At 35.9% G+C, this 13033-nt stretch overlaps 1 long non-coding RNA gene across 1 annotated transcript; it reads left to right on the forward strand.

Moving 5' to 3' along the window:
- The first annotated feature begins 9736 nt into the window (after positions 1-9736).
- Positions 9737-10426, forward strand: LOC131858031 (uncharacterized). The gene is made up of 2 exons (XR_009358838.1): positions 9737-9817; positions 10084-10426. It is a non-coding gene; the product is annotated as an uncharacterized LOC131858031 (long non-coding RNA).
- Positions 10427-13033: the final 2607 nt, after the last annotated feature.

Genomic DNA, 13033 nt, shown 5'->3' on the forward strand with positions numbered 1-13033 from the left:
TGGTCGCTCTTAGGGGGATCAATGAGTATTATAGTTATCAAAACTTATCAGTAAGGGAGAGGGAGAGTTTAGCAGAGTTCCCTTGTTATTTGATGTCAGAGGAGGAGAGATACAGATTGGGAGAGAGATTAGTTGCATGTGCTCTTTGTTGTTGTTGGCATTGCCATGAATGACAAAGGAGGAGAATAATGGAAACTTGAGTTTTTGTGTTGTGTTGTGTTGTCATTGATGTCAACCTATCTTGTGTTGTCATTGTGAGTTGTGGATGGTCCATAAGTGAGTGTTTTGGTATTATTGTGTGGTTTGGTGAAGATGTTGAGGAATTTCTGGAAGGTTGGTGTAGTGGAAGTTTCAATATGCAAGAAACAATATTTATGTAGGAAAGAGTTTTTAATACCCTAGTGGAAGAATTATTCACATTCATTTGGTATTTGAAGATTATGTTTTATGGTTCTAGATATAATGTTTATGTTCTGTGTATATTTCAATACCAAGTTTGCAAGTCCTCTATTGCACAGATGGAAGAGTTAGTTGGTGTTGTTTCTGATAGTGGTTGTCTGTCAAAACTGGTCTAGAGAATGCTTGGTGGCTTCCAGATATATGGATTCAAGTGTTGTGGTTTGGAGGAAATGTTTATTTTGTCTGTGTAGTGTTATAGTTCAATTTTTTGGTGATGGTTTGAATGGCAATTGAAGTTATGATGTTCCATGTTCGACATGCTTAGTTGTTTTGTGTTTAGGCTAGTTTAGTTGGGTTATCTTCCTTGGATCACATTCTTTTGGTTGGTTTTTCTTTGGAGAATGAGTTTAGTTAGTTTTTTGGGTCCCATCATGGCGTGTGGAGATCCACAAATTGTTGAATTTACATTGGAGGATAATTTTTGGGTCAAGTAGTAAACGTTCTTTAATGTTTATCTACACATTTTATTTGATGTAGACTTTGGAGGATGTGTTAGCATGTGTGGTTCATTGTAATTGAGTTAGATGGATGTGGTGTGGTATACTTGGGTCCTCTCTATCTCTTGGAGTGGACTTGAATGGATATTTTTGGTCTGGTGGCTAAATTCACATAATAATGTATATTTTGTCTATGGTCAACCTAGTCAAGGGTTTTAATGAATAATCTTATATATAAAGGAGTACAAATGTGTGAATGAAGGTATGACATGTGTGTGAATTGGTAAATAGTGAGCGTGAATGATTTTCAAGGAGATTTGATGTTAGAGATGTGTGAAAATCAATTTTGAAGAGCTTTGATGATAATATATTCAATGTGACAGTGTTCTGAGATAGTGCTTGAAGTCAGATGTGTTTGCCATGATCTTGGTCACTTGACATAGTGGTTCGAGGGCAATTTCATGATCAAGAGATATTGTTCTTTTCAATTAAACTATTCCTTTCTTTGTAGAAAGACATTGAGTTTTTCTTTGGCAACTTTTTGTATCTTGCCTTGAGACAATGTGTCTCAATTCTGTAAGTCATTCATATCTTGCCCTAAGGTTTTGCACCTTATTTCTACAAGTCCTCTTGAAAGCAGTAAGATCTAGAGGCAACATTCTAATAAATTATATTCATATTGTGAGTGCAATTCTCACCGTGTTTTTTCCCTGCATAGGACTTTTCTTGTAAATATGATTTGCATGTGTTTGTTGTGCTCTGTGCTTTCATGATTTATTATTGCTATGATTATATACTTATGACTTGAAGTTTCAACATCATAAATTAAGTATTTTGAGGTTTAGACTAATTCACCCCTCCTCTCAGTCGTGTGGTGTGTTCAAAAGATTGGAGGACTTATCAATTTGATAATAATATTTAACTTTGACACCCCACCACTAGACCAAAAAGATATTCATTTTTTGTTAAAGAAGAATCAAGGAGGAGTAGCTTATAGCCATTCCAAGAGTCTTCCCAATAAGACATTTTTCTCTAAATTATAAGTTATCCAAGCGAGGTGTGGAAGGATTAGGTCATGGTAGGAAATAAAAAGGTTTTACATTTTTGACCCCCCTAGGAGGATTGACAAGAGTGGAGATTCTCTCTTTATCTAGAGTACATAGATACTTATAGCTCATTGTACTATGCACCATTTAGATTTTGAGTTTTCATATAGCCTCCATGTCATTTTTGCCCCTTAAGGCAATGTTTTTTACTTTAGAAACTTCTTCTTACCTTGGAGCTTATCTAACCATAAAAATGACGTAAGTTGTTTATAGATATCATATAATATAGATTTAATTTTGTTTTTAAATTGGCATATATAAGTTGGAATTGCACTGAAAATTGATTTCAAGGGGGTGATTCTTTTTTCCTAATGTGAGCCATTTACCTTTCCAACACGAGAGTTTTTTTAGGATAGAGGAATATATACTTTTCCAAAAAAAAAATTATCTTCCTGAGAATGAGGGGATACCCAACCACTTGCAAGGGAGGGTATCACCTGAGAATCCTAAATGCATAGAGATTCCATTTCTAGTTCAAGGGGGACATGTTGATTTTTTTTTTATTAGTGTCATTTACTACCTGGCTTGAAGGAGCATAATATTTAGATAGAAATTTCTTGATAGATCAACTTCATCTATTATTGCTTGGCTAAAGAACAAATTATCATCAAGAAAGAGGGCATGAGTCATTGAAGTTGGCACAGGGGGCATCATTGGCTAGGTAATATCATATCACGTGCGTTCATATTGGGGGGTTTAATATCCCAAAAAATGAGCTAATATATTTGCCTATTTGGTGAAAATAGGGAGGTTTTTAATATCGGCTGTGTATTGGGAGGGGGTCACAAAAAAGGGGTTTAGGGCAATATTTTTTGAAAATAGGGAGATTCTTTAGTATGCCATGAACGCAAATGATATAACCCAGGTTCATTAAATAAATCCCCCTTGGAAGTTGGTAATTTTTTAATGTGAGTCTCATTCCATCTATTTGCTTCATTTTACGTAGTTTTAGATATACTTAGGGTATTTATCATTATTATGAATAGAAAGGGTGATATTAGGTAACCCTACTTTTTATCTTGAGAAGAGGGGAAGAAATTCCAAGAGCCATTGAATAAAATTGAAAATCTAACACCTAATATACAAGAAAAGATCCATTTGCACCATTATTTACAAAACCCTAATAATAAAACTATTATTAATACACATAAAACTAGATGGGGGATGGAGAACGGTTGCCTGTGTGCGCTGGTCTGGCTAGGGCTGTGAGGCCTTAGCAAAAAAATTTCTTCGCTGATTTGGATTTGATCGTTGGCATGGGGGTTTGATTTGGCTGCGTGGGGGTACTGGGTGCGGAGTTTGTTGCTTCGGTGTGGGGTTTGTGGATTGGTTGTGTGGTCTGGCTTCAGAGGGGGCCTTGGTAGTTATCTCGGGTGTCTGCAGGTTGCAATAGGTCCTTGTTTGCTATGGGTCTTAGTGTTTAGAGTTTTGTTGGCTTTGTGTTTTCCTTTGGGGTTTGGGGTTGTTTTCTTTTGTGGGGGTTTTCCTCGGAGAGGTCTTGCATGGCCTTGCATGGGGGTGTTTCGACTACTCAGACCCTCCCTTTCAAGGATGTTGTGATTGGGGGAATTTCTTCTCCCATGGTTTAGGAAATTTCAAGTTATAGAATGGGTAAGCCTAGTTTTGAGGGAACTTCTTCGCAGAATGATGGTTTTCAACCTCAGAAAGTGAATGGTTGCCTTGCTAGAAGTGAGAAAAGGGTTGTGTTAGTGATTCCACCGAACACAGTGGAGGAGAATGTTAATTATCTTTCTAACCATGCCTTAATATACAAGTTCTTGGGTATTTGATTCTCTTTGCCTTTTTTGGAGTCATGGGCTCAACGTACTTGGAATCCTGAAGGAGATATGGAGGTTTTGCTTGCCACCAATAGCTATTTTCTGGTGGTTTTTTCCAGCATCTCTGACAAGAATAAGGCCTTTGAAGGTGGTCCATAATTTTTATAATCAAGTAGGGCTTTTCATTAAGCCATGGCATGTTGGCTTTAATCCATTTGAGGAGCTTCTATCTAGAGTTTCAGTCTGGGTGCGTCTCTCTTGGTTCCCTTTGGAGTTTTGGAGACGTGATATTTTTCACTCAGTGGCACTATTCCTTGGAAAACTAGTGGGTCCATCACAACAAACTATGGATAAAAATGTAATTGCCTATGCTCGTGTTTGCATTGAAGTTGATTTGAGAAAACCTTTACCGTATTCAATTGAAATTCGGTTTGGATCTTCCTCTTGGATTCAACAATTTGATTACGAAACCCTTCCCTTTTGATGTCGAGTTTCTTATGAATATGGCCACTTGCAACATATGTGTCTGAAATCTAATCATTCAGGATATCTTAGCAATGATTCTTCCTGCCCACTACCTAAGCAAGATAAAGGGAAATCTCCCGTGGTGGAAGACAAGGAGGGATTTATCTTAGTTAAGGCCCACAATAAGGGTAGGGGATAGAAGAGAACTCTACAGGATAGGCAAATTGATGTGGTCTCTAACAAATTTGATGCTTTGGAGGACTTGGATCAGTTTGATGAGGTTCTTGGATGAGTCCATTTAGTCAAGAAATCATGAACACAGAACAAGCAGATGGAGTGGAGGATAGCATCATCCCAAATGTTATTCAAACTAGTGGTACTGAGGCTCTTATAGATACTAAAATTCTTGAGCTTACTTTTGGGGTTCCAAAACCTTCTTGTTGTATGGTGGGGGAGGGTAGCATTGGGGCAACCAATGCTATGATCATTCTAGAAAATAACCCTCGAGTTGTTAGTAAGAGTAAGGAAAACCCTCCTACTCTTGGGGTTCAACAAAAAAACCTTAAGAAGATTGCTCCAGAGAAGCATCTTAAGGTGGGTAGGAAGAAGGATAAGGAGAAAGTGAAATTAATTGGTGAGACATTGGTTGAGTTTGGTTCAATAAATATCATTGATTCCCATTTCTCATCATCTCAAAAATGATAGTCCTTTCTTGGAACGTGAGGGGTATGAATAAAATCCCTAGACAAAAGGCTATTCGATATTTTATTCGTATGCACTCTCCTGATATTATTTTTATTTAGGAGACTAAGCTTTCGGTAGAGGGCATTTTGAGTTTAGTGCCTAAAATTTTGTCTACAGGTCAGGGTCAGTGCATTGGGGCTCTTGGCAGTTCTTGTGGTGTGGCTTGTCTCTGGGACCCTTGAAAGGTGGTCCCTTTGTTGTGGATTTCAACTAAATGTTCGATGTCTTTGGTTGCTTCAAGTATGGAAATTGGTGAGGTTGTTCTTCTCACCAATGTTTATGCTCCTATTGATTTCATAGGAGAATCCTCTCTTTGGTCCCACATCACAATGGTCAGATTTCTTGCTCCATATCTCCCATGGATTCTGGCAAGGGATTTCAATGTTGTAGTTAGCCAGGATGAAAAAATAGGAGGTGTTAGTAGACTGGACCAGCCTTCCAAGCTTCTGAGAGATAATATTGATCTTTTCAACTTAGTGGGCATTAAGCCTTCTAATGGTTTGTTTACTTGGAATAATAGAAGGTGGGGTGTTGAGGCTACCTCGAAGAGGCTGGATAGATTTCTTGTGTATCAATATTGGGTGGGGGTTAATTGGTCAACCTGCTATGAGATTCTTGATTGGAAAGGTTTAGATCATTGGCCTATCAAACTCTCTACTGCACTATTCAAATCCTCTAAAAGTCCTCCTTTCAAATTCCAACTTATGTGGCTCAGGGATTCTTCTCTTCAGGAGGCTATTTCTAATTGGTAGTCTAGAGGGAAGCTTGCTTTTGGGACTGCTATGTCCTCCTTTGTTAAAAGGTCGTACTTCATTAAGTATATCTTGAAAAGATGGAATAGGAAATCCTCTGGCAATGTTTTCATTGCTAAAGCGGCTGCCCAATCTCGTTTGGATGTCATCACTCGTCACATCTGGGACCATGGTCTAATTGAGGAATATTTTACTTTAGAAGCTGCTATTGTGAAGGATCTTGAGGAGTGGGAGTTGCGTGAAGAAATTTTTTGGAAGCAGAAGGCTCACATTGACTAGCTTCAAGAGGGGGATAAAAACACTTCTTTCTTTCATAACTCTGTTCGTGATAGGAGACAAGGAAATCTCATTACTTTTCTTAGATCTTCTGAAGGGATTCAACTCTCTTCTTTTAGTTTGATCACTAGAGAAATCATATAGTATTACTCATCTTTGTTTAAATAGGATACTCCCTTGGCTAGGGAGGAAGAAGATCTTGTTTTGGGGTACATTCCTCCTCTAGTTTCAAAGGAAATGAATGAAGCTTTGAATAGAGTCATCACTTTGGAAGAGCTAGAAGGAGTGGTGTTCCAGATGAAGAGAGGTAAGGCTCGTGGGCCAGATGGCTTTCCTATTGAGTTTTATCAAGAGTTTTGGGATATTATTAAACTTGACCTCTTGGAAGTGGTTTTGGAATCTCAAAGGAATAAGCAGATGTTGAAAGCCTTGAATGCTACATTCCTTGCTCTTATCCTGAAACAAGAAGGGGATGAATCCTTGGACATGTTTAGGCCTATAGCCTTGTGCAATGTTGTCTAAAAGATTATTACTAAATTGATTGTTGAGAGACTTAAGCCTTGGTTTAACTCAATTATATCTGAGGAGTAGGGGGGCTTTGTGGTTGGCAGATAAATCTTGGATGGGATTGTGATTGCAACAAAGGTCATCCATTCTATGGCTACATCTAAAGAAAAGACCATGTTTATCAAGCTTGACATGGCTAAATATTATGACCGGGTCAATTGGTCCTTCTTGCAGAAGGTTCTTACCGCTTTTGGGTTTGATAGTGGTTGGATTAATTGGGTCATGAGTTGTGTTGCATCCTCCTCCTTTTTTGTTATTATTAATGGAGAGTCTTCAGAGTTGTTTGGAGCTTCTCAGGGTTTAAGACATGGGGATCCTCTGTCCTCATACTTGTTTATCATTATGGCTAAAGGCTTGGGGAGGTTTATTAAATCTCAAGCCCAACAAGGCTTAATTCAGGGCTAGAATTGGAAAGGCAAGGTTCCCCCTCGTTCTCATTTATAGTTTGTGGATGATATTGCTTTGATGGGGCTGGCTAGAGTGGATGAGGCTATTAGTATAAGGAGGAATTTGGATATCTACTTGGCTTCTTCTAGAAAAAAGATTAATGAGGATAAAACATCTATTTTTTTCAACACCCCTAAGCCTATTCAACAGAGAATTGCTCGTATTCTTAAATTCTAGATTGGTGTTCTTCCTTTTGTGTATCTCGACATTTCCATTACTATTGGTTCTTTGTCTTACAGATTTTGATAGGATGTGTTGGATAAGATTCTGAGGAAAATTTCTCATTGGACTTGCAGGTGGCTTTCTTCAGCCGAGAGGGTGACCCTTCTTAAGTCTGTGATTCGGGCTCTTCCCTTGTACAAATGTTTTGTCCAAGTTGCTCCTTCCTGCTTTGTTCATAAGTTTGACACTATTTCTTGTCAGTTTTTTATGGGCTGGTAACTTGATGTCTAAGAAGTGGAGTCTTGTTAAGTAGGACTCTATTTGTAGACTGAAGCAGGAAGGTGGTTTGGGGATTGGCCAAATAAAACTTTATGGGTAGGCCCTGGTTGCTAAACTCTATTGGAGGTGGTGTAGTCAGCAAGACCAATACTGGGCTAGGATCCTTACATTGAAATACCTCGAGGATGTGGAGAGTAGTGATCTTCCTCGTTGTAGCCTTATGGGTAGAGGCTCTATGATTTGGAACACTCTCAAGAAGGGTGTTGATTTGATCAAACAAGGTTTATTCTGGATTTGCAATAGAGGATCCGAGGCCTTATTCTGGTCTGACTCCTGCGATGAGGCTCCTCCTATTATTTCTCTATATCTATGCTTGTAGGCTTTGTGTAAGATTTTTATTGAGCCTAGTTGGAATAAGGTGGAATCTTATAAAACATCACAAAGAGTGGGTCAAATAGAAGTCTTTAGGTGGAAGGAGCCACATGAGTGGCCTCCAGGGGGCTCAACTAAGGATCGTCGGGAACTGGGTAAGATTTTGGCTAGCATAATTTGTAACTCCTTGCGGGGAAAAGATATCTAGGCTTGGGGCCCGAATCTGAAAGGAAAATTCTCGGTTGCTTTGGGGTATCAGGAGTTGGATAGGAAAATTTATGGGAGATTTGGTGTTTGTTGGTGGAAGCAGTTTTGGAACAAGTTTGCATGGCCCGAGTGTAACTTTTTTATGTGGCTAGTGGTTCAAAATAGGCGCCTTACATGGGATAATCTTCAGAAGAGAGGGGTTCAGGGCCCCTTCGAGGTGTGTTTTGTGTAAAAACTATGAGGAGTCCTCTTCACATATTTTCTTCTTTTTCTCTTTTGCCAAGGAGATTTGGCACTGTTGGTGGGGGTTGTGGAATAGGGCTCGTTTCCATGCTTCCTCCTTAAGTGAATTTTGGGAGATTTTGGGAAATCCTTCTGTTGTGACTCATTTCTTGAGAATTGCTTGGGATATTGGCCCCTCTTTTATTCTTTGGCAAATTTGGCTAGAAAGGAACATGAGGATCTTTCAGGGTAGGAGTATGATGAGCCATCAATTGTGGATGAGAATTATTAGTTTGTTGTAGGAAACTATTTAAGCTAAATGTGATTTGACTGCCACTGCGGATCTTGGAGATTTACCTGTTGTGGGGGGTCATGCATGGCCTTCCTCTTCTAGGAGGATGCGCCATGATAAAAAGAAAGTTCGACATGATGGTTTTTGGCATCCCCATCCTCATGATGTGTTGAAGATAAATATTGATGGTTCGTTGAGAGGTAATCCTGGGCATGTTGGAATTGGTGGAGTTTGAAGAGATAATTTGGGGGTTGTTCATTTCTTCTTTTCTATGTATAAAGGTAATTATTCTAACAACTCTATGGAAGCCCTGGCTATCCTTTATGCTTTGGAAAGAAGTTGCGCTCTTGGATGAAGAAGGGTTATTTGTGAATTTGATTCTCAGACAGTGATTGATTTGCTTCATAAGCAATAGGTGGAGGGTTCAAACTAGCATTTGGTCTCAGTGGTTAAACAAATTCAGAGGATTGGTAGATCGCTGGATTTTATTTCTTTCTGTCATGTTCCTCGAGAATGGAATAGGGTCACTAACTGTTTAGCAAAATGGGCATCCGAGGGAACGAAGGGGTGGAACGCCAATGATTGGGGTCACTTGTCCACTAATTATTCTTGGGTTTTAGAAGACTTGGTTATGAAGGACATGCGGATTTTTTTGGGTGTCTCTAGTGAGGATTGATTTGATAGATGTTCTTGGCTGAATTGTTTGGTCGGTTGCTTAGGCTGACTTGCTTCTCTTGTTTTGTATTGTTCTTGCTTGATTAAAAAAAAAATTACCCCTTTTTTTAAGACACAAAAAAACAAAAAACAAAACTAATAAAATAGATTGCATCCACAACATGTAAAGTTTTATTTTAAAAAATCCTAACTAAAATAAAATAAAATTTAACCTTTATAGGGTACTAAAAGTAGGCCATATTCTTTAGTACCCAATAATAAGTGATCATATTGAATAATATAATTATTAATGGTTGACTTAGCTTTCAACATACTTACCATCATGTGATTACCTTCAATTTGATTGGTAAAGCAAAGGCCCTTTTCAAGGGAGAGTCATCTATAGTATTTCCACAAAGCAACTTCAATATAGTATCCGTTCCTAAATTTTGCCTCTTTTTTACACAATTTTTGATAAGCGTATGTAAGATAGTTGATAACTTTTCGTTGATTAGATTTGTTTATATTTTCTTCGACTTCCTTTTAGAACTTCAATGTAATATAAAACATGTGTATTTAGGTAAATTATTGTCATAAAGTAAGTATTAGATAAAGAATTGAATTTCAAATTTATATGTATAATTTTAATTTGGAAATTTAGGTCTTAATTTTTTTTAATAGGTTTAACGTGCATATTTGAGTTTTTTTGAGATTCTTATTTGTGTTTGTATATTTAAACATGGTGGTGTTTCAAAACATTATTCAAACTTATCATGTTAAGGAGAAGTTAAGTAACTTTATCCTTGGCATTTTAATTGATTAATTTAATTATTTATAACAAGTTTACAAACATCCTTGCATCAGGAGCTGGAAGGGTGCTGCTTTCCTTTCAGGATCGGCTGGATCCTTGTTATGTTTAATTTCATTATCAGCCCTATGAGGCTTGTTAAGACTCTCTTTACCTTACTTCTAAGGATAGATGGTTTAAAGTTGGTTTCTTTTTGGTTACCTGTTGTTTAAGTTGCTATATGGACGAGATTGTTATCAATCTTGGGTTGACTATCATTTGGCAGCTTGTGTGTGTTGGTTATGCTCTCTCTGAGGCTTGTTGTGTATTCGGGGTCAGCCCCCTTGTTTTGGCTGCTTTATTATCAAAAACAAGTTTACAAACATCTTAAGTAGAATGCAAATTCTTTTCTTTATGTAATATCTTTAGCATTTAAATATGAATGTAAATTAAGATTGCTTAATATTATTTATATGTTGTCAATGTGTTGTTAATCACTACTTGTTTTGCTTAAATTGCTTTTGGATTGTTTTGTTAATCCTTATTTTGTTGCTTTTAATATCAAAAACATCTAAATAACATTCAAAAATGAATATTTTATGTTCGATTGGTGGATAATAGCTAGTTGAAATCAAATAGACTTAAACAAAAATCAAATAGAAAATATAATTTATATTCAAATCAAATTTAACTTGTACTTCTCTATAAAATATATCATTTAAATATTAAACTATTAAAAATTAAAATATTGAGATTACAATTTTCTCCTATATACTAAATAATCTCTAAATTTAAATAATAATAAATTTATAAAAAATATATAGTGAAAATTCTAGTAATTTATCGCTTGCGCTCAGTTTTTAATTTGTAATGTGAAACCCCAGTATTAGCAAGAGAGAGACGGCACGTTATAACCCTGTACCACCTTTTAAAAGAATACCCAATTCCTAAAGCAATGGAGAATAATGAATCAACAAATAAATGCCTTTCATCTCAACTAATTAACTGAAAAAGTAATACCTACCTAATAAAGGATTTTATATAAATTTCAATGTAACGTTTAATGGTTTGCTTTAAAACTATATAACAAAATCACATTGGTCCATTTTACTTTTGATGCGGTCAAGGGGTTTAGACTTTATATTTACTTTGAAAATAATTTTATGAAAAATATTTTTTATTAAAAATAAAAATTTCAAAGGATATATATATATATATATATCTATTATGATTATATGTAATTGTTTAATTAATTTATTTTAAAAGTTAATAGTTTTATCATTTAAAAGATAATTTATATTAATCTATTTAAATATTTTTGTGGTTAAAAATTGAAAGTAAAAATGAAAAGTGATAAATTTGAAGTAAAATGATAGCTACATAAATTGAGTCTTTCTTTTTATACTAAGTTTCAAATTTTAGGGTCTTATTTCAATAATGTTATAGTATTAGAGAGTATTGGAGTTAAAAAGAAAAATGTCTAGAATTGAAAGTAATTAACATCTGAACGAGGTTATTTAGCTTAATAGAACTACAACAAAAAAATCAATTACTAGAATTACCATTCTTCAAAAAAATATTCATAAAAGGAAAGAGAATTTTCCTGATGGTTGATCAAATATAAGAATAAGAAATTAGAGGGAGAAGGATAAAGCTTTGGAAGATATCAATATGGACATGGCCAAGGAACACTTGAATTTCTGAGAGACATAAAATTTTGCAGCCTTTCTAAACGATCTCTCTCCAAATTAATGCTAAGTTTAGTTATATTGTTAGTTTGATGTTACTTTTTATTTCTCTAGGTATTGGCTCACAAGTTAATTTTAAAGGGCCATTATAGTTGGTCCCTCTTGTTGTCTCTTCTTAGTTTGATATGAATAGTTTTAGATGTCAACTCTTATGGATAAACATATAATTTAAACATATTATATTCACAATAAATAACCAAAATGAAATCCAAAACAACTATTACTTAAACACATGTTTATCTTTTAGATCATTTCTTTATTTTAAAACTGTTAGAGTTATCTTTTATCTAGTCTATTATACTCTATGCTTAAGCTAAACTTAGGAATCTTACAATTCTTTAGGGTTTTCACCTTTTGGGTTTCAAGTATCCTTTTATAAGGATTCTCTCTTTGTAATTTCAAAACAACTGTAATTATTGAATTGCATTCTTGTTGTACAATCAATATGACTCCTCTTTTCTGGATCTCTGAATTCTGGCCTCCATAGCTTTTTTGCTTCTCTCTTTCTGTGACAGGTTTGCATGCAGGTGATCTTTGGGAGCTGTAGAATTGATTTTTCCTCAACTCCAATATGGTATCAGAGCTCCAGATCTGCATGCCCTTGTTCTCTTCATGAGAGATTCTAGGTCTTGTTCTTCAGATTTGTATATTTGGGGGTTTGTGCAATTGTTTTTTTCCATTTCTGGGGGTAGCTGATTTTTTGGTACATTTTTGGTGCCAAAAGGACCTCGTGGTTGGATTTAGGAGGCCATTTCCATGAATTTTGATATATAATTCAACCTATTTTGGTGACAAGGGCATCTGGGCCATGATTTTTTCATTGGCACGCTTTACGATGCACAAAAATCTATATGGTTGTGCCTGCAAATGCGTCAGAAAATTTTCATAAAAAAAAAAGGGTGTTTTTAACTTGGTCATACAGAGGCGTTTTTTCAAAAACCTTATATTGTCGGAAAACTCTTTCCGAGCTCTATCCAGATATGGAGGTTTTAAATTTTTATTTTTCTTTTTTGATAATGTTTTTTCTGTCAAATCCAAAGGTTCCTTTTTGCATTCCGGGAGCCATAACTTGAGCATCCAAACTTTGTTTTTCAAATAAATTATATTGTTGGAAGCTTGTTTTGTGCACTTTCTAGTCATATGAGTTTTCTTTCCAGATTCTGCTCTAGGTACATTTTATTCAGTTTTTTACTTTTCAGCACTTTGGTGAATATTTTGGATGTTTCAGGTCCTGAGATCTCTTTCTTTGAGTAGGATGTCTCGTCTTTGGTTGTTCTTT

Source organism: Cryptomeria japonica, chromosome 9, assembly GCF_030272615.1.
Source record: "Cryptomeria japonica chromosome 9, Sugi_1.0, whole genome shotgun sequence".
In the NCBI taxonomy this organism is placed as follows: domain Eukaryota; kingdom Viridiplantae; phylum Streptophyta; class Pinopsida; order Cupressales; family Cupressaceae; genus Cryptomeria; species Cryptomeria japonica.